General features: G+C 36.4%; 1 pseudogene; it reads left to right on the forward strand.

Moving 5' to 3' along the window:
* On the forward strand, positions 1 to 20,275 carry LOC138156728 (GLIPR1-like protein 1; annotated as a pseudogene).
* The last annotated feature ends 4,122 nt before the right edge of the window (positions 20,276 to 24,397 follow it).

Here is a 24,397-nt window from a genome sequence, read left to right on the forward strand (position 1 = left end):
TGTTCCAAAGTCACTCCAGGATCTCAAGGACTCAATCCCCAACCCAAATTGCTAGTCATGAGGTTGGATCAGAGGTTCCCCTGACTATGGGCCCTGATCCTGGCCTATATGGGCACACAATCATCCCCTAAGTATCCTTCCCAAATTCCTCCAATCACAGATCCCAAATTTATCTAGGATTGTGTCACTATCCACAATGAGTTGGGGGCTCAAGCCCAACCATTTGCTGGAAACATGAGATATATGGGGATAAACAATTGGGTAGGATCGTGATAATTAATCATAGTTCACATTTATCTAGCACTTTATGGTTTACAAAGCCTATATTTTGTTTGAACCTCAAAGGAATCCTGTGAGATAGGTAGCATGGGTATTCTTATCCCCATTTTACAGATGAGGTAATCAAAGCCTGGAGAGAAGCAAAGCTTAATAATTTCATAGACTTTGAGCTGGAATGGACCTTCAAGGTCATATTAGCACAACTGCTCATTTTTCAGATGAAAGAATCAAGACTAAAGAGTGCTGAAGCCTTTGTCAAAAGATCACACGAGCAGTAAATGATGGAACCAGGATTCAAACCTGGGTCCTCAAGCTCCAAATCTATCATTCTGCCCAGTGCATCATTCTGTGTGATAGTATCTATGATAAGAAGGAATTTTTTTTAATCACTTTTTAGTCTAGGCCCTTCATTTTCTTTCTTTTTTTTTTTGGAGGGGGGAAGACAGGGCAATTGGGACTAAGTGACTTGCCCAAGGTCACATGGCTATTAAGTATTAAATTTCTAAGGCCACATTTGAACTCAGGTCCTCCTGACTTCAGGGCAGATGCTCTATTCACTGTGCCACCTAGCTGCCCCAAGCCCCTTCATTTTCAAGATGAGAAAACTGAGTATTCCCAAGGTCACACAAATAGTGTCAGTTCTCAGATTCATGCCCAAGACTCCTGATTCTAAATCCAGTGTTCTTTCCATTATATGAAAGTAGCACAAGTATCTTCCTGGATTGAATTTCTTCCACCTCCTTCTTCCACTCCCATAATCTAATTGTAATTATCACATTTATTTTACAACTGTTATATAGAGAGGGGTTGGGAACACTTTAACATTTTATTTTTTTGTGTGTTTGTTCCCAGTACTTTTAAATGTTTTCAGTAGTCTAATTAAATAAATGACTATTAAATCTTGATTGTATGTCATATCTTTTTCTCATTATAATTCTTTATTCACATTTAGCATAAATTCTAAACTTTACTCTGTAGATGGTCTGACTCTGTAGAGGAAATCAACTCAAAAATAACTCCCATGTCAATAATGTCTCCACAATTTCTCCCCATCCTTACCTTTTCCCATCTTTGTGTTAAAATCACCAAATATCAGTGTTTGATAATTTGATATGGAAAGTTTATCAAGTTCTTAATCAATTGTCTCAACCACTTCATCCTCAGGAACTAGCATTGGTACTTAAGCTGTAGTTCATTTTTGCCAAATTGAATGCACATAAATTTGACAATCTTAGTGAAATGGATGAATATTTACAAAAATATAAGTTACCCAGATTAACTGAAGAGGAAGTAACTTACTTAAATAACCCCATCTCAGAAAAAGAAATCGAATAAGCTGTCAGTGAACTCCCTAGGAAAAAAATCTCCAGGGCCAGATGGATTTACTAGCGAATTCTAACAAACATTTAAAGAACAGTTGATTCCAATATTCTACAAACTATCTGGGAAAATTAGTGAAGAATGAGTCCTACCAAATTCTTTTTATGACACAAATATGGTACTGATACCTAAATCAGGAAGAGACAAAATGGAAAAAGAAAATTATACGACAATTTCCCTCATGAATATAGATGCAAAAATTCTAAATAAAATATTAGCAAAAAGACTACAACAAATTATGACAAGAATAGTACACTTTGATCAGGTAGGATTTATTCCAGGAATGCAAGGATGGTTTAATATTAGGAAAACCATCAGTATAATTGATCATATCAACAACAAAACTAGCAGAAACTACATGATTATCTCAATAGATGCAGAAAAGGCTTTTGACAAAATACAACATCCATTCCTATTAAAAAACACTAGAAAGTATAAGAAAGTATAGAAATAAATGGAGTCTTGCTTAAAATAATAGGTAGCATCTATTTAAAGCCATCAGCGAGTATTATATGTAAGCTAGAAGCATTTCCAATAAGATCAGGGGTCAAACAAAGATGTCCACTATCACCCCTCTTATTCAATCTGGTACTAGAAATGTTAACAGTAGCAATTAGAGAAGAAAAAGAAATCAAAGGAATCAAATTAGGCAAAGAAGAGACCAAGCTATCACTCTTTGAAGATGATATAATGATATACTTAGAGAATCCTAGAGAATCAAGTAGAAAATTACTTGAGTCAATAAATAAATTTGGCAAAGTTGCAAGATATAAAATAAACCCACATAAATCCTTGGCATTCTTGTATATTTCTAATGAAATCCAAAATCAAGATATAGAAAGAGAAATCCCATTTAAAGGTACTGTAGACATTATAAAATATCTGGGAATCTACCTCCCAAAACAAACCTAGGACCTATATGAACACAACTACAAAACACTTTTCACACAAATAAAGTCAGATCTAACTAATTGGAAAAACATCCAATTGCTCATGGCTGGGTGGAGCTAATATAATAAAAATGACAATTTTACCTAAATTAAATTACATATTTAGTGCCATACCAATCAATTTACCAAAAAAATACTTTATGGAGCTAGAAAAAATAGTAACAAAATTCATTTGAAAGAACAAAAGGTCCAGAATATCAAGGGAATTAATGAAAAGAAATGCTATGGAAGGTGGCCTAGCTATACCAGATTTTAATCTGCATTATAAAGCAGCAGTCATCAAAACTGCTTGGTACTGGCTGAGGAATAGAATAGTGGATCAATGGATTAGATTGGGTACAAGAGACTCAGCAGTCAATGACTATAATAATCTACTGTTCGATAAATCCAAAGACCCCAGTTTTGGGATAAGAATTCATTATTTGACAAAAACTGCTGGGCAAACTGGAATATAGTATGGCAGAAACTGAGCACAGACCATTATCTAACACCATGTACCAAAATCAAGTCTAAATGGGTATATGATCTAGGTATAAAGCCTCAAACCATAAGCAATCTGGAAAAGCAAGGAATAGTTTATCTGTAAGATTTATGGAGAGGGGAAGACTTTATGACCAAACAAGACTTAGAGAGCATTAAAAAATGAAAAATGGATAATTTTGATTACATCAAATTGAAAAGTTTCTGTACAAACAAAGCCAATGTAACCAAAATTAAGAGGGAAGTGGAAAATTGGGAAAGAATTTTTACAACCAATATCTGTGATAAAGGCCTCATTTCTAAAAATATACAGAGAATTGAGTCAAAACTATAAGAATACAAGTCATTCCCCAATTGATAAATGGTCAAAGGATATGAAAAAGCAGTTTACAGAGGAAGAAATTAAAGATATCTATAAGCAGATGAAAAAATGCTCTAAATCACTATTTATTAGAGAAATGCAAATCAAAACAACTCTGAGGTACCACATCTCACCAGTCAGTTTGGCTAAGATGAGAAAACAGGAAAATAACAAATGCTGGAGAGGATACGGAAAAAATTGTAACACTAATACGTTGCTGATGGAGTTGTGAACCAACTCAACCATTCTGAAGAGCAATCTGGAATTATGCCCAAAAGGCTATAAATAAGTGCATACCCTTTGACCCAGCTATACCACTTCGAGGGTTGTATCCCAAAAAGATCACAGAAGTGGGAGAAAGACCCATATGTACAAAAATATTTATAGCAGCTCTTTTTGTAGTGGCAAAGAATTGGAAATTAAGGTAAAACCTATCAATTGGGGAATGGCTGAACAAGTTGTGGTATATGAATGTAATGGAATACTGTTGTGCTATAAGAAACGAGCTGCAGATGGACTTCATATTTACCTGGAAAGTCTTATATGAACTGATGCTGAGTGAGAAGAGCAGAACCAGGAGAAATTTGTACACAATTACAGACACAACATATGTGTGACGACCACCTTTGATAGAATGGACTCTTTTCAGCAATGTAGGGTTATAAGTCAACTCCAAAATATTCATGATGGAGAGAGATGTCTACATTCAGAGAAAGAACTAGAAAGAACAGAGTTTGAATGCAGATTGAAGCAAACTACCTTCTTTCTTTCTTTTTCTTGTTTGGTTTTGTTTCCTCTTTCCCATTGTTCATTCCATCTAATACAGTCTTTTATAACCTGACTAATGTCTAATGTGAAAGTATTTGCAGATCCTATACTTGATTGTATGCCACCATGGGGGTGGGGAGGGAGGGGGAAATAATTTGAAACTCAAGGAATTGTGGAACTGAATCTTGTAAACTAAAATTTAAAAAAACTAAATAAAGACCAAAATAAAATAAAATAATAGGAAAAAAATCTGTCTTCTTTATTTCATGGGTTGCCATAGCCAAACGAATTTCATTTATGTTTGGCATTCAAACAACATGGCCAGACCACTGGAGTTGCACTCTCTGCAGTAAAATTTGAATTGTTGGCAGTTTAGCTTGAGAATGGACCTCAGTGTCTGGTACCTTATTATTCCAAGTGATCTTCAGAATCTTCCTAAGACTATTCAAATGGAATCAATTCAGTTTCCTGGCATGGTGTTGGTATATGGTCCAGGTTTCACAGGCATACAACAATGAGGTCAGCACAACAACTATATCAACCTTCAGGCTGGTAGGAAATCTACTACCTTTTTTCTTCCATACATTTCTTTGGAGCCTCCCAAACACTGAACTAGCTTTGGCAATACCCACATCAATCTTATCATCTATGTGTACATCCATGGAAAGCATACTGCCATGATAAGTGAGCTTCTCCACAGAATTTAGAATTTTATTTACTATAATGAATGGCTCCATGGATGGATGGCATGGCACTGACTGGTGGAAAACTTGTGTTTTGTTGGCGTTGTTAGGCCAAAATTAGAACAAGCAGCAGAGAAATGATTTATTCTTATGTTGCATCCCAACCTCAGAGATTGCATTGACTATGCAAACATTTTCAAACAAAAAGTCTTGAACCAACTGTCTTGGCTTGTAGTGTTTTCACATTGAATAATTTACTATCAATGTAATAGCTGACCTTGATGCCATTTTTGTCCTCAGTCAAGGCGGGGGGGTGGGGGGGGTGGGGAGGGGGGTCATCTAACAACTAGCCTGATGGTAAACCCTGTGGAATTCTTGTTTTTTTTTATTTAGTAGCTTCTGAATGTCCCCATCATTTTCATTAAACCTGTCTTAATGCTTAACAAGTGTTCTGGGCCAGATTCTGTACACCAAATCTCTGATCACTGCCCACTCCTTTTCTACTCCATTGTTGCCAACAGTGTATTGGCTCAGTTTTCCTTCCACATTAGTAGCAAACTGTTCATGCTAGGAGAAGTGCTCTAATCTGCTGACATTAAGTTTTCTGGTAGTCATTTTCACGTATAGCCACCACTTTCATTGAACGTAAATATTTAGCTTGAAGAGAATAAGTTTATGATCAGTGCATCACTGCACCACAATTCACCTTCATCACTCACATCCTGTCTGTCTCTTTTCCTTATGATGACATAGTCTATTAAATGCCAATGTCTGCTGTAAGGGTGCATTCATGAAGTTTTATTGCATTTAGGTAAATGGTGGCTGGTGATGAGAAGGTCATAAGATGCACAAGTCTTCAGGAGTAAGTGACGATTGCTGGGCTGTTTCTGACTCTAGTTCTCTTGCAACAGGAGCTGTTCATCTTTCAGGTCTAATGGATTTCAATGTGCATTCTATGTACTGATGGTCAGTGGGATCATCTTTGCAAAAGTTTTTGTACATTTGCGTGTGTGTGTGTGTGTGTGTGTTTTTCAACTGCAGGATGGTATCTCTACCTACTGTGGTAAGCAGGCCAGGATTGGGTGAAGCAGAAAATATTTAGAGCACTTTTTTAGCCCCTTTCTCATGCCAGGAGGTGAGCAGTACAGTCCTTTAAAGGCTGCTCAGACAGCTGTTGAGTGGCACTGATGCTTCCAGTGACAAGACGACCCTATGGCCTGGGCTGCCTGTGTGCAGGGTTGTGACTACAGCCCCCAATGTATCCACACCTGCTGCTTTGTCACTTGTCTGCCACCACAGGATTTTGAAGTAGGTAAAAATGGTAAAGTGGTGTGGGTGATAGTTTTTGACTCATGCATAAATTGGATTTAAGTGAGGCAGAGTTGTTCAAAGTCATTGGCCTCACTCTCTTCCAGAGTCATTGGAGTCTAGTGGCAAGACAAAAGTCAAGATGACTGAAGATGGCTTAGCATGCAGTGGATAACTTTGGTATCTTCAATGTCTGACCAAACTCTGAAGCCAGGGGTGGGAAACCTGGGGCCTTGAGGCCACATGTGTCCTTCTAGGTCGTTGGGTGTAGCCTTTTGACTGAGTCCAAGTTTTACAGAACATTAAGGGGATTTGTTCTGTGAAATTTGGATTCGGTCAAAGAGCTGCACTTGAGGACCTAGAAACACACATGTGGCCTCAAGGCTCCAGGTCTCCCATCCCTGCAAGCACTCCATAGCACCTGCTTCAGCTGCCTTCATGAATATTGGAACAAGTTGTTCTCAACTTCCCATTCCCCTGGGGAAGTCTTCACATGCTTGGGGTAGGCACCCCCTAATTCTCTGATGGGTTTGTGACCTGTTGGATACCCTCAACCTGGTATAGTCCATCTGCTGAGATGGTTTACCAGGGTGTGGCCACTGAGCTTGCTTCACCTTCTTGCAACCACAAGTGAGAGTTGGGTGAATCTAGTAGACCCTGAAGGTGGAAAGCGGCCCTGAAAAGTGCCAGCAGCCCCCACACCATCCAGGTATTAACTGATCTTTTTTCTTTACTTTCATCAGTGTTAATATGTCAGCCAACTAACATTCATTAAATACGCACTATATATTGGAACAAGTGCTGGGGATATAGAGAAAGGAGCTCACAACAGTCTAGTTGGCGAGACAACATTCATATAACTACATATGACTCAGACATATACAGGATAAATTGGAAATTATCTCAGGGAAGGTGAAAGCATGAAGGGGGATCAGGAGATCCAGGAAATATTTTTGCAGAAGGTGGGACTTTAGCTGAATCTTGAAGAAAACCAGGGAAGCCAAGGAGTTGAGATGATCAAGAGAGACTTGAAGGCATGGGGTCCAGGCAAGGATACCAATATTGTTGGATCGCAGAGTACATTGGGCGTGGAGGTTTAAAAATGAGGTAGGAAGAAGCCAGGTTATGTAGATCTTTGAACACTAAACAGAGTATTGTATATCTCATCCAAGAGGCAATAGGGAGCCAATGAAGTAAATTGAATGGGGAGACTGGAGAGGGTGACATGGTCAGACTTGGGCTTTCGGAAGATCAATTTGACAGATGAGTGGAGGATGGAATGGAGAGGGGAGAGACTTGAGGCAGAAGGGCCAAAAAGCAGACTATGTATCATGTTATAAAGGCAAGCACAAGGGCTAATCACTCAGTCAAAAGCAGCATTTATTAAGCAACTATAAGCCAGGCACTGTGCCAAGTACCTATGATGCAAAGAAAGGCAAAAAACAAACAAGCAAGTACAATAGTCCCTGTTCTCGAAGCTCTCAGTCTAATGGCTTAAGTGTCAGAAGAGAGAAAGCAATCAAATTCTTAAAACTGTTCTGATTATGGGATGGCTGGGTGGCAGCAGTGAACAAAGCACGGGCCCTGGAGTCAGGAGGACCTGAGTTCAAATCCGGCCTCAGATACTTAACACTTACTAGTCATGTGACCTTGGGTAAGTCACTTAACCCCAATTGCCCTGCCTACACCCCTCCAAAAAGAAAAAGCAAAAAACAACAACAAAAAACTGTTCAGATTACTCCTGTGTATTCAATTAGATATATTCATTCTCTAAATTCTCTAAAAGAGTATTACTTTCCCCTTCCCCACCAAAAAGATTTGAAACTTACTATATAATTGGAGAAACAAAATGACAAAATGTGAAGTGTGAAAGAATCTCTACAAATACTTCATAGAAGATCTACCCAACAGATTGGAGGACTTCCTCTTTTTCTTTTTGTATTTTGGGATTTTCATTGCATGTTTCCCTCTTTCTCCCCAGGCTGTCCAGCTCTCACTCTTGTTCTAAGACCAGTCCACTCTGAAGTCAGACAAATCTCATTTAATGTCTTTTTGTGCTGCTTCTTAAAGGCAAGTGACCAGTGGTGACATTTCCTAGCCTAGCTACACACACTCTGTTCCCTTCAGTCACTTTCTAGGTTGACATTTTAATTCTGAGTTGTCAGTTCTCCACTATTCACATCCATACAGCACCATGAGGAACTGAATACTGGTTATTTGCAGTAATGATTGGTTTGGAATCATTGGCATTTGCAGGAACGAACATTTTGGGATCTTTGAAATAATCGTGTAATTTCTGAAATACAATCTGACTTGATCTCCTACTTGAATCAAGGTAGTGCTCTCTGTCCTTCCACCATATCTGTCTGGGATCCAGTACCCCAAAATGCTGATTCTCCAGTTGAATGTCAGACAACTACAGTCCCTACCAATTATTCATCCATCCCTCCATTCCACACTTGTTTCTGCCATCTAATTCTGAACTTTGTTTTCTATTTTCTCATCCCTGTTTCCTCTCTCATATGTGCTTTATTGCATTCTAACTTGTATTATTGCTATTTGTATCCATGTTATCCCCTTTTTAATCAACTGTATATTTCTTGGATGAAAGTCAGTAAGCATATATTATGTGCTAGGCCCTGTGCTAAGCACTGGAATCAATTTTTGTTTTACAGATTTACAATCCATCTTTAGTGAAAACTTTCTAGAATGGAGCAGGGAAATGTATTTTAAAACAGGATGCTTATTTAGGCAAAAAATGCATTCTTAATACTCTAACTGCAAGGTCGAGAGCTGAGCACAACACAAATGCTCAATAAATCTTGAATTGACTGCTCTGATTTTTGAAGGAAATAAAAGACGTAGATAAAATGAGGCTTCAAAATATTTCATGCTCATATGTAGAGAAGTGGAAATTATAGTGATTTGGTTTGAAAATAGATCCAATAGACAGCAATTGTCTGTTCTTTTAAGGCAAATTCTCAACCTCTTTCCAGAATTGAGAATGTATAGCCATGTAAAATGGATTACATGACGTTTGTTTTAATTTTTCATAGGTCAAGGTGTTTGTACCTTTAAGAAGGATCAGCAGACAAGTCTGACAAAATTAGGAAAGACCACCTATATAAGTACTAGGCTGGCAATGGACAGACCCAGCTTGTTACCTTTGAACCAGTCTAATTAATTCACACAAGTTCATCTCTGGGATGGCTGAAAGGTGATGACTCATTCGTTTGTTCATTCTTTCATTCATTTTTCATTTGTTCATTTGTTTTCCACAGCAACTCACCAAGACCGTCCATGATGTTGCAGAAGGGTTGTAATTGGTGTTGGTATAAGGCATATCCATGTTGACAACATAGATCATTCATTGATAAGTTACTTAAAGTAACCAAGGAGATTAGAGTATACTTTTAAAGAACAAACAGCTAAGGCTACACATTTTTATTTTACAAGAATAATAAATGTAAACTTTAAAAAAAGCTTTTTTAATTGTGTTTAATTTGGTTGCTTTTATTTTTCTCTTCCAGACTTAGGATGCTGCTTTAGCAAAAACTGCCAGAGCATGGGCAAGGAAATGTGTTTTCAAACTTAATGTTCATATAGGCCAGAAATATGAATGCCATCCTATTTTTAAAACTGTAGGAGAAATTTTATGGATGGGCCCACTAACTTAGTATCTTGTCAGAAATCCTACTAATGATTGGTTCAATGAATTCAAATATTTTATTTTAGGCTCCAACACGTGTGTAAGAGTCTGTGGTCATTTTACTCAGTTAAATATCTTCTATTCTTTTCCAATTTCTCTTATTGAAAACCATGAATAAAATAATATTTTAAAAGTCATCTTTGAAGAAATTATTATCCTTGATACTGTGTTCATTCTGTAGAGATTCCAAATTCTGCCTAAAGGTGGTTTATTTGGTCTAATGATTACATACCAGTTTTGTACAATACAACCTCTTACCCCAAATCTCTCTTTAGAAATATTTTCAAACTTGCGTACATATGTGTATGTTCATTATAATTATCATATGTTCTTATGTATACAAAAGTTGTACGTTCTCTTGCCCTCAAAGTATTTACAGTGTGCTTGGGATGATCAAAATAACACATAAGATTTTGCAAAATTATCAAGTCCAAGATCAAATGGTAGTTATACACTTGATCAGAGTTGGAAGGCATTTATCTGAGAATTCTTCCTGGGAAAAAAAAAACATTGTCTGGGACTTGAAGGAAATGATGCACAAGGTTTGTAAAAGAGGAGAAAGTTGGACACGCCAAATAAGAAATAACAGACAAGCAAAGACACAAGGACAGAAATTATCAAAGTAAGGAATAGAATATTCTAAACATTTCCCAAGAATGTATATCCTTAATTCAGTTGCATTTCAGAAATCCATACTGAAACTGATTCCAGTAATCAAAACTCCTTAAAATCATTTGCTGTGCTCTCTTCTTTATAACTGAAGGGAACCCCAAAGAGAAAGGCACCTCACTCTATGCCTCTCCTTCATTCTTAATTATACCCTGCTGGCTCATATAATGCTTTTTTTGTATAGCAGTAGAAAGAAAGGTTTTATTAGTTCACTTTCAGAAATAACTCTTTTGCGGAGTAGAAGGGAGGTTGACGAGATACCTAAGAAGTACAAAATGACTCATTTATGGCTGCCCCTCAGAAGTACTGTTTATTCCCAGATGGTCATGTCATGTAAGCATTGCCTTATAATTTTCAGGGTGCTTTGTTTTAAAATCCATTTTCCTCTAGGTTGTCTGCCTCTACCTATAAAGTTGGCTGTACTCTTAAATTATGTCCTAATTTAGGAAAATGCTACTGTAATGTTTGTGTGCAATTATTTACCTGTGTAAGTAATTTTGTTGTTTAAAAGTATCTTAACAATAAAAATAAACAATAGAGTTGTTTGCTATTAAAAACAGTAATGTTAAGATCCATAATGATTATGTGATTCAAGGGGAATAGAGCTAATAAAAAGGGTTTGGGAAGCAGTACTATATGGAAAAAGACATATAACAATGTAACCCTATATAACACTATGCTCTACGTCCTCCAGATATCATTGAGGCATTGTCATAAAGATGTTGGAAGACCAAAATGGACATGGTTGTCTAGAACTGTGGTTTTCAACGAGTGAACAATGGCTTGTATACTGCAAGTTTCTTTCGTTAGTTGTGATGCACAATTTTGCTCTGAACATATATGTCTAGAACTTCATAAACTAGGAAATACTTATCTTGACCACCATAAGTTCAGCTCCTTTTGTATTTCACAGACAACTCTATGAACTATTGGAACCTAAACAAAATGCCTGAACTGAAGCTGCAAACCTTTTATTATTTTGAAGGGCCTTCTGGTCTCCTCACCCACACTTCCACCTCATCACACCCTGAGACGTAATCATTTCCTAGTCATTCCAAAGTGCCTGGTTATTCTTTGCTGCCTGCCCTTCCCGATTTCATATCAGATCACAATAACAGCTCTGACCTTGGAGAAGTACCATTAAATTTTTCTCTTATAACAGAAAAAGAAGTGAAGCAACATTACCAATGTAATATGGCCAACTGTGCCTGAGGACAGGGAGTGTTTTTGCTTTTCTTTGATTCACAGTATTTAGCAAAGAGTCTCATTCCTAGTGAATATTTAGTGAGTGATTAATTGATTGCCAGGGAAAGCATTTTTTCATATCCATAGAGAAGGGGAGGGGTGTTTCTCTATCTCCTCCCTAAGGAGGAGACTGGTTGTTAAGATTAGAATACAACTACCTTTAGTGTTGTTTTTCCTTATACATTATTTTAATCATTATATATATTGGTCCTATGGTTCTACTTAATTAGCCCTCTATCATTTCAAGTCTTCCCACATTCCTCTGAATTCCTTATATTCGTTATCTATGGTGCTATATATTTAGATACCACAATTTTTTCAGTCATTTAAAAAATGATGGGTATCTACTTTATTCCCAGTGTCTTGCTACCACAGAAAGTGTGATCCTGAGTAATTTTGTTTATGGGGATCTTTTCTGTCTCTGATACACACACACACACACACACACACACACACACACACACACATCTCTTCTCACGTGACATGTTGTGTGCATTTGTGTATATATATGTATGTATGTGTGTGTTTATACATGTATATGTATATTTATGTGTGTATTATATACACATATATATGTGTGTGTGTGTGTGTATACTTCTATATTTTCTTAGATAATATCCTGTGGAAGAAAGAATGCCAGACTTGGGGGGTGGCTAGGTGGCACAGTGAATAGAGCACTGGCCCTGGAGTCAGGAGGACCTGAGTTCAAATCTGACCTCAGACACTTAACACAAAAAAAAAATTGCCGTGTGACCTTGGGCAAGTCACTTAACCCCAATTGCCCTTCAAAAAGGAAAAAAAAAAGAATGCCAGACTTGTAGTCTGGAGAATCTGCTTTTGATGGCAAGTTCAAACACGAGCTGTGTGATCATGGCCAAATCATTTGATCTCACTGAGTCACAAACTCTTCATCACTAAAATGGGGTAAAAAATGCAGACAGCACCAGTCTCACTGAATCATTTATGAGCATCTCATGAAATAATATATGAGTAACTTTATGAATTTTAAAATATATAATTGTCACTAGCTTTAAAAAAAATTATCTATTTCTTTGTATAGAAATATGACATAATAGAGAAATATATAGAGAACATAATAGACCTGGAAACCAAGAAGAACCAGGTTTAAATACTCCTGCTAATACACACTAGCTTTGTGACTCTGGGCAAGTTACTTCTTGGTGCTCTCTAAGGCTCAGAGCTACAGAGAAAGTGCCACCAGCCTGCATTGATGGAGGGAGTTTTCTCACCTGGGATTTCCCTATACCAATGAAATCACAGTCCCAGGCCTTCTTCCTTTTCCATAACTTTTCATTCATAGTCCTTTCTGATAGAGATCAGCATTGTTTCCTTCATATAAAGAAATTTATCTTCATAATTGTAGATACATGCTACTAATATTTGTACTTTCAAAAAGTTAGTCTGTGGTTACAAAGAAATAGCACCTAAATTTTATCTTAATCCATGAAACAACATGATTTTTGACTTTGACCTCTCTTCATGAACTAAAGCCTGTATAAAAGTGATATAAATCCACAGTGTATCCAAGCCCATAGACAGCTAGGTGGCATAGTGGATAGAGCACCCAGGCTTGGAGTCAGGAAGACCTGAGTTCAAATGTGACCTCAGATATTTATTCACTGTATGTCCCTAGGTAAGTTACTTAATCCTATTTTACTTCATTTTCCTCATCTGTAAAATGAGCTGGAGAAGGAAATGGACAATCATTCCAGTATCTTTGCCACTGTATCTTTGGACACGAATGAAAATGACTAAAAAACCACAAACAAAACTATGCTATTAACAATTCCTGCCATAATTTTCTAAATCCATTCACATCATGTAGAATGTTAGCACATTATTTTGAGTAACCATGAATATCATTGGAGAGGAGCTGTGTTTGGATCAGATGAAAATGTGGAGTGGATAAGGAGTCATAGTCAGAGACAGGAAGGCAGGTCATCCTATGGCTGGCATGACAAGCACTTCTTTCCACAACTCAAAGGTAGTCATCACATCTTATAATACAGTGTAGCTAAATCCCAAACGAGGGAACAAAAACAAACAGCCACTGATTTGGAAAATTGTGTCATAACCAATGGCATAAATTGTCACTTCTGCCTTTCTTTGGTCTCTGTTTCCCACTTAATTGCATACTTATGCAGCAATGATCATGTAGCCAAAGGAAACTAGCTCATGATTGGTATATTATGGAATTAATGGGCAAACAAAAATATTTTACGAGAAGCATATACTATATTTTCTGTATAGTACTGATCTTATTGAACCTTGTTTTTAATTAGAAAATTAATTTCTCAGTTGAACATATGATCATTAAAGCATTTTGTCACATCTATTTACTACTCTTTGCAAATTCTTTTTTTGTATTGTGAACTTGACAATCATCCATAAACATATCTTCATATATAAAAATAGGAAAGGACTGTATTTGAAATCATTTACATTAAGTAGAGGTTTTTTCTTTTAAAGCTATTTCCTATTAAATATATTTTTTTTGCTTTTTGGAGGGCAATTGGGGTTGTGACTTGCCCAAAGTCACAGGGCCAGTAAGTGTGTCAAGTGTCTAAGCCAGATTTGAACTCAAGTCCTCCTCACTCCAGGACCGGTGCTCTATTCACTGTGCCACCTAGAGGCCCCAAAAAATATTTCTTTCAAAAATACATAGTAATACCAATGCTTCTCTATTTGTGCCTCCTAGAAACTCTGCTCTTGTGTTTTTAAATGATCAATTGGCACATCTTTCTTCTGTTCTTTTCTTTCTTTATTTCTTTCTTCCTTTCTTGTCTTTCACCTTTTTGTTTTCTTTTTTTCTTCCTCTTTTTCTCCCACCTTGCCTTTGTTTCTTTTTATACCCTTCATATCCATATCACTATCCTCCAACTACCCTTTACAACTGTCCCCTCTGCAAAATACATGCTCTTCTTTGTAATAAATATAGTCAAGCAAAACACATTCACACACTGGCTGCATTTAAGAACATATGTCTCATTCCACAACAATAACCTATCTCTTCTCTGATAAGAGGTGGGAAGCATGCTCCATCATCAATCTTCTAGAACAGAATAATCATGACCCACAACACTCCCTAATACTGCTTGAACCAGATAAAAATGTATTTGGGAGATATTTAACAAAATAAATAAAAACAGGATAAAATGGATAATGTTAACATGAGGTTTTCTAAGTCAGTATTTGGCCAGCAGGGATCCTTATGCACAGTTTAGTGGCCCTGTTTCTATTTGAATTTGACACCACTGTTTCATGTTTCATGGTAAACCAATGCAATGATTAGAGTTCTAAGCCTTTTACTGTTGTTCTCCTTTACAATGTTGAAGTCATTTTATACATTGTTCTCCTGGTTCTGTTCTTTTTACTATGCATCTGTTCATACAAGTCTTCCCGGGTTTCTCTGAATCTATATATACTTTCTTAAGGCACAGCAATATTCTAATACATTCACATACGATAATTTGTTCATCTGTCATCCAATTGATGGAACTTCATTTATGTCTAATTTTTTGCTACAACAAGAATGACACTGTAAATACTTTTGAACATATTGGTCCTTTCAGTCTTTAATCTCTTTGGTATATATGTCTAATAGTGCTGTTGCTGGGCCAAAGGGTAAACACAGTTTATTGACTTTTGGAGTACACTTCTAAACTGTTTTCCAGAATGGTTAGACTATTTCACAGCTCCCCAATTGGTACATAAAGTGTTTGCCATTCCATTATACCTTCAACAATTGTCCTTTTTTTCTTTTGTTCTTGGTTTTTTTTTTTTTTTTTTTTTTTTGGGGCAATTGGGGTTAAGTAACTTGCCCAAGGTCACATGGCTAGTTTGTGTGTGTGTGTGTGTGTGTGTGTGTGTGTTAAGTGTCTGGGGATGGATCTGAACTCAGGTCCTTGTAATGGGAATGTAAATTTTTAAGATCTTCCCTGCCCCTAGGCTAAAGTGCACCAGGAGCCTGGGGTGGGAGGCTTGTTTTTCAGTAGATACTTTTTGATTGGCCAGTGGGTCCAAAAGGTTGTTACATTCTCTGAGCCAGGAGAAGGCTATATAAGCCCTGATGTGAGGCTTTGCTTTGGGACTCACTTTGAGAAGTGTTCTGTGATTTGATCAGATGAGACTCTGGGAAGCTATTGTTAAGAGCCCCCCAGCTTTGAAAAACCCAGATGTTGATTTGGTATGGATGTAATGGTTGGACAGTTTGGAAATCTGTCTACTTGATCTGTTTCTCTGTCTTGATAATTCTGCCTGTATATTCTGAAGTTTGGGGTGCTGACCTCTTTCCCCTGAACTGGGTAAACGATATATATTTGACTGATTAAAGTAAGCTTGTTAACCCATTTTGAGTTGCTTTCCTTTATCAAAGCAGATCTAAGAATCTGTGTTGGCAGCCACCCTGGGGACGCTGGGGTGCTTGCTGCTACAGTCCTTCTGACTCCAGGGCTGGCACTCTACTTACTGCTCCACCTAGCCACCCCTTTTCTTGTTATTTTTGTCAATCTGATGAACATGAAGTAGAACTTGAGAGTTGTTTTGCACTTCTCATTAATAACTTTCATTAGTTTAAAAATGAGTTCTGAGGAATGTTAGGGAGATGGGAAATGTCTTAAATTATCATAGAAGTAAATTTAAAGATAATGTTTGACATATCTATTTGAATAAACCATGCACAAATATAGTGTTGTTTCCTGCCATCTTTGCTTCCCCATAAAAAGATGACCCAAAAAGTTTGGTTTAGGGCTAATTAACAGGAAGTAGTAAAGTAGTTGCTTTAGAGGTCCTTCTATTAGTCAAACAATCATCATTTATTAAGCACTTATGAACCTGGCAGTAAGCCACCAAACATGCTCTTACAAAAGTGGTCCCACCAAAGGGTTCCATTCCATTGACTGAAAAATTTGAAAACTATATCTAGACTCACTGTTGAAATATAAGAGTAGCAGCAAGGTGGTTAACATAATCCTGAGAATTTGGGGTGAATCCATTTATAATGCTATTCACTATCCTTTCCCAATAAGGGCGTTAATTTAAAATGTCATCTTTTTCTCATTATTATGATTTTTTTGTGCTTACTAGCTTCTTACATCTAAAAGGCAACTGTTTTCTATTTATATTGAGTGAAAATGAACATATACTTTCATGTCTTCAAAGAATTCTTTAAATTCAAAAGTGAAATACCCCTTTCTGAAGACTAATTCATTAGGGTTTGTTTGTTTGTTGTAAGGGGTCTGAGTCTAGAACTTTTCATATTTTTGTGGGGATTTTTTCAGTTTGGTAGAGCCTTTGCAGAATAATGTTTTTATATACCAAAAAAATAAAATACATAGGTTTAAAAATAAACTAATTTTATTGAAATAAAGATTTCAAAATATTTGAAAAAAAGTTAACTGATAACAGAACTCCTGGTCTGGAATGTATCCTAACCCTGTAGTAGGCAATTAATGTTTGCTCAAGTGAATTATGTTATTCAGAGCTTTCAGAAGTCAGCATATTTTCTTAATCCATTTAACCATAATATACTAATGGAATTAAAAAATAAATAATTGAAATGATAACTATTGATATCTATCTAACTAATGAATATTATTGTTTTTATAGAGGGAACATGGCTGGAATGAGATCTTATATGAAAGGAATATCATGCAGTCTGTGAGGACGGAGATATTTGTGAAAATAAACGATGCAGTAAGCATCAGCGACAACAAATCACAAAAAGAATTAAATGGGATAGGAGGATTTCCACAGGTGAATGAGTTTAAAAGTTTGGGCTTCTCACTGAGTCACAGAATGTTAGCAGGGATAATAATAGCAAGAATAAGCATTTGCATAGTCCTTTAAAGTTTGCAAAGCATATTATAAAGATTTAGCTCGTTTTATCCTCACAGCAATCCTGGAAGACAGATGCAATCATTACCCTCATTTTACAGATGAGACAGTGTCTATGGCCAAATTCAAACTTCTTGACTTCTTGACTCCAAGCCCAGTATTCCATCTACTGTGTCACTAGCCCATACCTAAACAAGAATATACTCTACAATATACTTCACAAGTAGGCCTCCAGCCTCTGTTTGACAGGGGACTCATTCCCTCAGAGGCCAGCTTATTGCACTTTTGGTCCTAATGGTCAGGAAGTTTCTTTTCTTATATTGAGCCTAATTTTGTCTCTGCAACTTCCATTCATTACCCCTAGCAGTAAGAAGAACAGGTCTAAATGCTCTTCTACAAGACTGCCTTTCAAGCACATTAAGATCATTACCTTATCTATCCTAAGTGCTAAAGATTTTCATTTCCCCATATGGCATGGTCTGAAAGCCCTTCAATGCCTTTTCCCTTCCTCAGGGGGGCTTGCTAGATTGCCAGTATCTGTCTTAAAACATCAAATGTTAGGGGTGGCCAGGTGGCTCAGCGAGTAAGAGCACCGGCCCCAGTGTCGGGATGACCTGGGGATCAAATCTGGGCTCAGATACTCAGCACCACACCCAGAAATAACTGGCCATGTAACCTTGATCAAGTTACTTAACCCCGATTGCTTAAAAAAAACACACACACATTAAATGTTAACTATAACAAGGAAATGAAATCTCTTCAAGGATAGAAATCATAATATTGGCATCTTCCAAAACTCAGTGTACTATATTGTTATAGTGGTCACTCAATAAATCTTTGTTGAATGAACTTTGAGTTTACTTAACGATACCATGTTCTCTCCCCACCCCATCCCTAGCATAATTCCTTGACCCTAATGTATTTTTCTGAAAACAATCCTGTACTTGGAGTCAGGAGAGACTTGAATTCTAAAGCCACCTTCAACACTTAGTAGCTTTGTGAACATGGGCACATCATAAGTATTTTTTCATTGGCAAAATGGGAGTTTCCATGCTTGCGTCACAGAGTTATTATGAGGGCCAAATGTGATTATGTATGTAAAATACTTTGTAGAATAATAACCCTAAAATGCTATATAAATGTCAATGTCACTGTTATTGTGATGCTAATGGAGAAGGGGAAGGGAGGAAAACAAGCATTATACAGAGCCTGTTATGTGCTAGATAATATGCTCAGTGTTTTCAAAATTTTATTTCATATGATCCTTGCAACAACCCTGGGAGGTAGGCATTATTGCTATTACCACTTTACAGATGAGGAAACTGAGGCAAATAAAGGTTAAATGATTTGCCAGGGTCATACTGTTTAGAAAGTATCTGAAGCTAACTCCGGGCCCAGCATTTTATCTACTGCACCATGTAGCTTCTACTGGAAGGAATTTTAGGCACCATGATAGACATTGGGGGGAAATATATATTTTTTTTTAGTTAGACAAATTTTTTCATCTTTCAAATAACACTACATAAAAGATATCCTATTGCCTTCTGTGCTGGGCCTACTTTTCCTCATACTTTTCTAGAGACAAGGAATAACTATTGAAGATACAATTTTTGCTGACTTGCAAATTATATACAGAAACTAAGTATGATTATTCAAACTTGTAATCATTCCCACACTTGATTAGGGAGGAGGATGTCTCTGTCAAATTGGCTGGAATACAGAAATCTTTTGAAGTGACAAGGAGGTAGAAAGATTCTAGGAATTTGGATTAATGAGGAACTCACTGGGTTCTTGGAGAAGCCAAGGGAACCCTAGGTAATGGCAGGGCCTTAGTGCCAGGAAGGTTTAAAAAAAAAAAGGGAGGGAATTGAGAGGTGTCAATAAGAAATCTTTCTTACTTCACAATTTTAGCTAGGACAACCAGATGCTTTCTACCTAAGAAGGTTTTTTACGAATGTTTTCTGATTCACAGCTGCTGTCAGTAATTTGAAAACATAAACTTTTTTTTTTTGCCTTTTGGAGGGTAATTGGGGTTAAGCAACTTGCCCAAGGTCACACAGCTAGTTTTTTTATGTGGGTGGTAAATGTCTGAGGCCAGAACCGAACTCCAGGGCCGGCACTTTACTCACTGCGCCACCTAGCCGCCCCAAGCATAAACTTCTAAATGCTGTATTTGTTCATCTCTAAATCTTTCTATGATGTGCTTAAAAAATAACTAAAATTAGCTTCCTAAATTGATAAACATAGTTTAAAAGTGAAAAAAACTCTAACAACCTTTTTGATTTGTGTTTTTTTTCCTCTTTCTAGAAAATCCATTACATGATAAAATCTTAAGTATGTATACATTAAGGTATTTAATTATTAATTAACTTATTTGTTTGGTGTAACAGCACTTTAACTATTCTGTGTTATTGTTGTTGTAACAGGCTACCCATATTGGAATCCAAGATGGGAATTTCCTCATTGGATTACATGTAATCCATTCTGTGAAATCTGTGTGTCATTTAGATTGGGAGGAATAGCTTTAGCAATTATAGGTGTTTTTATGCTACGAAGGAAATACTCACACATGCATTTAATGACTTAGTTTATGACAAAGGCTTAACTACCATCAATCTAATTCTCTACTAAATCTTCATGCTCTAAATGTCTCTTCTATTTGAATTAAATATAAGGTCAGAGCAGATCCTGTAGAGAAGAAAATAATGGACTAGTGAAATCAGGTAGTAAAGCTGATAAAGTAATTTATGTGCACTTGGCATTATAGCTACATAAATGTGAAAAGATTCTCATATTCCTGTTTCCCAATAGAATGAATGCCTTTGCATTAAAGATAAAGTTGCTATAAATTATAAAACCAATGAATTGATGTATTTTGCTTTAATTCCAAAACTTAACTTTGAGAATATTACCACCATGATTCACAATAAAGAATATATGGACATTTTCAGTTAGATGTGTGACATAGGTGTTGCCCAACATATTTATATAAATATATTTTTGAAAAATAATATTAAAATCGTCAATGTTAAGATGGCTGTATAGCAGTTAACAGTGGAAATGAATTTCAAAATGAAATGTGACATTCTGGTTTAATTCATCAAAAGGGAAGTCTCCAAGCTGACTATAAACTCTTAGCAAGTAAATTCATAGTTTTTGAAACTCAAAATCATATTTTAGAACCTTTATTCTGACCAAGAAGTGCTTTATTGCTTTAAGATAACAGTATAAAAATCTTTTTATCTTTTTAACCTAAAAGAAAAATGTGAATGAACCTCTCTACTCTAAGATGAGCAATGGTTTTATCGCTAACAAAGACTAAAATGTTAATTTAGAATTTTTCTACATGGTGACAAAAGAATTAGTTTTTAGTTCATTTCATTTTTAAAATTCCATTGTTTCGGTACCAAATGTACTTAATTTTCATCACTGTTAACCAATATTGTGTAAAAAAAAAAAGTTTGTAAAAGGAATTGTACAAATAGTATTTGTCCATTAACTTCCATTATAATGTGAGAAATATATTCCTGAAAGGGGGTGAGGGGAGTAGCTTCTCTGACATTGTGCATTTCAGCTGAAATACTAGTGTCTCTCAGCTAGCAAATGCATATATTGCCTCTGAGTTATTGGTTATTTCTACACAATAAGAACATTATTGTTAAAGTTAAAACTGTCATTCTGGGGACGGCCAGGTGGGGCAGTGAGTAACAGCGCTGGCCCCAGAGTCAGGAGACCCGGGATTGGTTCCGGCCTCAGATACTTAACACCCACACAAAATAACTGGCCGTTTAACCTTGGGCAAGTTACTTAACCCCAATTGCTTTAAAAAAAATGTCATTCTGCAATGGTTGTGTTTCCAAGTATCTGAATATTTCCATTTATCTGAATAATTGATGAAATATAAGCAGCTATGTCCAGATTCTTTAATTTTTTAACTTTTGAATCCTGCATTTTGGTGTATTATAGATGCAGTCATTGCCTTCATCAGGTTTTAATAATACATGCCCTTTCATTATTAAAACTTGTGCTAACAATGGTGACCAAACATGGTTTAGACAAGATAAAGACAAAGTCACATATGAGAGCAATACAACATCAGAATTCATATTACTTTTCTACTTGTCTAATTTCTATTTGCCATTTGATCTGTTGTCATGACATCTTAATAAACTTTTGTTTAAAATTAAATGTACATTAAAACATTATTTTAGTACAGAATCTTTAATTGCTCAGATTAATTTATTTAAAAGTTTGTCAGGTTATTTGAAAGATTATAATGTTAAGAAAGATATGTGTGTATCCACCCATAGAAAGAGATTAATAATTTAGCTGGTCCATGTAACATGATAAATATACAACATATAATATTGTATATGTATATATACATATATGTGCATATATGTATGCAGGTATGTATTTCTACATGATTTGAAATAACATGATTTTCACTAGCTTTCCTAAAGTATTATATTAAAGTTGATATTTTCTTAGGGTTTACTGTTAAGATTTTTTGAAACTTAAAAACATGGATAATTACAGAATTTCCAACTAAATGAATAGCTTCCAGTGATAGTACTTGGGTTATGTAAGTTACTGTATTCATTGTTCATAAAGTTCGTAGTAATCTGTAGTCTCCAACAATGCAAATATTTATGTAATTGTATTCTGCAACCCACAAATAAAATTAATGCATATAATAAAATACTCACAGAACATAATGAAAAAGGTCTTCATTTCTAAATGTTAGAATTCACTTCCTATTCATGGGTTATGTGATCAGCAAGATGATAGGGAGTAGTCATTATTCCCCATATCTTTCCAACCTAAAAACTTCCAGAAACATAGGAAATATTCACCAAATCTATAGTAATTAAAGCTAAATTCACAAGGTAAGAAGACAACCACCACAAAAGGTAGAAGCTTTATGAAATAACATTGGAGACTCCCACTCCAAACCCCTCCTACAAGCCTAACCTGCCACAGGATCTCTTCAAGCAAACTCATAGACTTGTTCCTATCTGGGTCCCCTACTGTAACAAGTCAGGATGACTTATTCTTCTCCCAAAATTCTCTTGTAAATTAGGTTGTCCCATGGATCAGTTGAGGGTACACTGGTATGATAGCCTCTTGTCCAGAAGCCTTGTACATCCAAGTGAATTGGGCATTTTTGCGTATGCCTTGTGCTTATTTGGTTTGGAGGGCCCTTAACAACATGAAATTGAATATTGTCATACAGTCTTATTAGTACCTCCATAAACTAGTGATTTATTGCTTATTTGCAACCCCATGTTTCAGGAGCCATACCTAAAGCTATCTCCAGAAGTTGTTATCACCTTCCTCCCACTACTATGACTCCTGCCATAGAGCACTTACATGCACTGACAGATAAACAGGAGGCCACTCTTGTCCCATTCTCCTAGGTACATTTCACCAGTTGATCCATCCACAGGATAGTAGTGTGGTAGGGGAGGTCCATATTTACAACAGAATGAGTCAGGTGGAAAATTACATATGGAAAACAATAGAAGACATTAATTAAAGGTCAGGTGGCACTACACACACTCAAAGGGCATTTATATGCCAGAATAATAAATGTCAGATTTGTAATCTTGAAATCACATGTAAATACAGATTTTAACAGTTTATGCTTATTTCTAGACAGATATGGTGGAAGACTGGTGAATCTAATTATAATTACATAAGCAGTGAAAATGCCATGTAAACATTAACTTATATCTTAGGTTCTTTCTTAGGTCATGGTTTATTAAAAGAGGGAAGGAAAGGGGCAGAAGGGGAATAAGCATTAACATAGCACCTACTACACACTAGTCACTGTGCTAAGTGCTTTTTAAATAAAGCAAATATTATATTAAATTAGTATTTTTTATGCCACTGTACAGTCTGGCCAAAATAGCATTCTTGCTGTTCCTCACACATGACACCCCATATCCTACATCTCGATACCTCTGTATGGGCTGCCCCAGTGCCTAGAATGCACAGTTTGCTTGCCTCCACCTCTGAAGCTCTAAAGCCACCCTCTACATAAGACCATTCCTGACTCACTCACATGCCAGTACCACTCTCTTCAACTTCCCTGGCATTTATTTTGTACATACAACTTGTCTCCTTGGATAGAGTTTGTCCAAATGCATAGATTGATTTAAAATAGTATATTATTTTTTGCTTTTATTGTTGTTTTCAAGACAATTTGGGTGGTTCTGACTCAGCTTCAAGAGAGAAAATGGAAGAAGCAAATCCTACTTCAGGTTGCTGAATGAAAAAAAAATCTCTGGAAAGACAAGAGAGGAGTTGGAAGCTTCCATCATGCCTATCAAGGACAAAAATAAGTTAATTCCATGAAGTCTCTGGTGTGGCAAGCTGAGGACAAGGGACAGGATGGAAAATGCCAACTCCTCTCATGTTTTTCCAGAGTCTTTAACTCCAGCAACCTGAAGTGGGGTTGGTTTCTTCCATTTTCTTTCTTGAAGCAGAAAGTTAGAAGCATCAAAATTGTCTTGAAATATCCCGAAGAGACACAAAACTCGAATCTCCTGCAATCATAACTGTCCTGCCCTTCACAGGGCCAGTCTTTAGCAAAAAGGAAAGAGACCCCTACCAATGAGTCTGGGGGCTGAGGCAGTAGATAGATAGATAGATAGATAGATAGATAGATAGATAGATAGATAGATAGATAGATAGATAGATAGAT

Source organism: Petaurus breviceps, unplaced genomic scaffold, assembly GCF_028583685.1.
Source record: "Petaurus breviceps papuanus isolate PSGF00001 unplaced genomic scaffold, PetGlider_PUasm1.0 156, whole genome shotgun sequence".
Lineage (NCBI taxonomy): Eukaryota > Metazoa > Chordata > Mammalia > Diprotodontia > Petauridae > Petaurus > Petaurus breviceps.